We start from the raw sequence: 2,472 nt of genomic DNA, 5'->3' as shown, positions 1-2,472 counted from the left end.
CATTTTCAAAACAGCTTATTTGTTTGAGGGGGTCTGTCTGAAGTTCGAAAACGTTTGGTGTAGAAGAGAAGGTTCAGTTTACATTTAATAATAATTCTGAAGAATTTCATGTAAGCAGTGCCAAACTAGAAAAAGAGGGAGATTAGAGGTTATCTGATAATATGATCAATGTTTTTGTGTGCTGCAGTGAGTTATACCAACACCAGCAATTTGACCATTTAACTTGTGTTTGCACTGAGGTAGATATCCTTCCAAACAGAGTAGTACATGTGTCCTTCATGGGCAGAACCAGGAGTCATTGCACCGTGCTGGTGGTGGCTTCTTACTGCTGCCACTTACAGAAGGCTTTAATCCTTCTGGGATTCTGTGTATGATCCGTAACTAGACGTTGTTAGCTCATGGCAAACAGAGGAGGAATTTACAGTTTGGACCATTATGCTTATGAATATGGTTATGATTTGATTTTGTTAATGTTATGTATTTTGATTGGTGTGGATCTATTTCAGTGAAAATTATCTTTCATTGAAATGGAACCTTTCATGGACAGCAACCATTTGAATCTGCTAGTGGCCAAATCTAGATTTTGTAAAATTCTAGATAGATGACTGCAAATATTACCATTTTGGTAATGGGTGTCATAAGTGCCTTTATATTTACCTGTTGAATCCTGCATGACACATAGTCATCTAGTGAAGACTGTGCTCTTCTATATTCTTCTACTGAAAACCTCTCTGCTTTCAATAGTAGTCTAAAATTTTTGAGAGAGGTAAGTAAGTTTTGTCCTATGAAGTCTGCTTTCTTTCTCATCTTCTTTACTATATTCCCATGAAGCAAATTGATCAGGAATATAAAGCTATTTTTCTTACAGAAGAACAGATTTTGCTAATATAAAACTCTTGGTTTGGATTATATCCCAGCTGCGAATAAAAAAAATACACGTGATTTTAGTGAAACTTTATATAAGAGCAAACGATTAATTATACTGCTTCTTGTTTCTGGTTTATTGAATATTTTGTTCCGTTTAAGTTAAATTGCAGACTTCTGTAAACTGCACAATCAGTTTAGCTGCACATACAATTTACAGTTTTAAGAGCCTGGCTAATTTATTTGTAAAATCCTCTTTAAGTAAGGAAATTCAATCTTAAGCACATGGTGGCTTTCTGTTTTCTTTAAGTAAAAAGTTGGTGAGTTTATGACACGCTTTATGTTTAGTAGTTATGGAAAAACCTGAAGTTCCTGAAAGTCTCTTTCGTTTCTCTGTTCCTTCACACACACAGACTGCTCACATTCGACTGCCCCGTGAGCTATGTTTACCATCTTCAGTTTTACATTGAAGACTTGTAAAGTATCAGATGTGCATAGTCATGGTTATAGGCGCCTGAAGTAATCCTTATATCAGCTCCCAGAAATCAAAATGCTACGTTACAATAAAAATCTAGGATAGTCCAATTCTTTTATTGATAGATAGTCTCAGACTTAATAATTAAATAAAATTTTAAAAACCTACGAGAACTTCACACATACATTCTTCATTGATGTTCTGCACAGGAAAAGCTATAGAAGAAGGAAGTCTTCAAAACTCATTTTTCAGTGATGCTGCTCGAAGGTTTAGAGGGAGTCTGTAGTTCTCCTTCTGTTATTGAGCAGGTTGATGCTCACAGGTGTGCACACACATGCTTGTTTCCATTTCTTAGCACCTGGAGAAGGAAAACTTGCCTTCAAAGCACGCAGTGCATGAATTGAGGAAAAGAGCAGATGAAAGGAATTGTAGCAACTTTCTACATCATCTGGGTTGATGGCCATCATCACTAGCAGCTTGCTGTGGAGAACTGGTTCAAGAAGGGGCTTATATGAAAGATGAGCTAGAGAGATACGGGGTAAGAAGCAACCCAAGGGAAGTTGTACTGTTTGGAATTTGCCATTATTTTAACTAATGGATTTTAGTGGTTTCCTTCCTTCATTGTCAACAGGTGTGTACATGAACACACATATGTATTTGAACCTCTAAAAGAGGGGGAAGAGCGGTAACAGTTTTCTTTGCAATAATTCACAGCATATGGTTAAAAAATTATACATATATTGTTCAGTATAGCTCGTGGGCTTATGATGTTTAAATTAAAATAGATTTTCCTAAATAAATTAAAATAGATTTTCCTAAATAAAAATAGTCATTATGACATATGGCTATTAAAAAGGTACCATTTTTTTCTCGGCATTGTTAAAAAGTAATGCTTTTTAAATGTTTCATACCACCTTGGCTTTCTGGCTGGCATTCAACAGAACTGAAACTTGCCAATTGGAAATAATTTAAGGAAGCTTAGATGGTAAGATATCTACATATCTCAGTTACAGATAGTTAGTCTTCCCATTCTGCTCTTAGCAGTTCCAGGGATTTTTTTTTACTTCCATTATTATATCTTAGAAACTTTTCTTTTTAATTTCTCGTTGTATGAAGTTTTAACTCAATACTTC

Source organism: Lagopus muta, chromosome 12 (assembly GCF_023343835.1).
Source record: "Lagopus muta isolate bLagMut1 chromosome 12, bLagMut1 primary, whole genome shotgun sequence".
Classification (NCBI taxonomy): Eukaryota; Metazoa; Chordata; class Aves; order Galliformes; family Phasianidae; genus Lagopus; species Lagopus muta.
The sequence above is the reverse complement of the archived record's forward strand: the minus strand, read 5'-3'. Positions refer to the sequence as shown.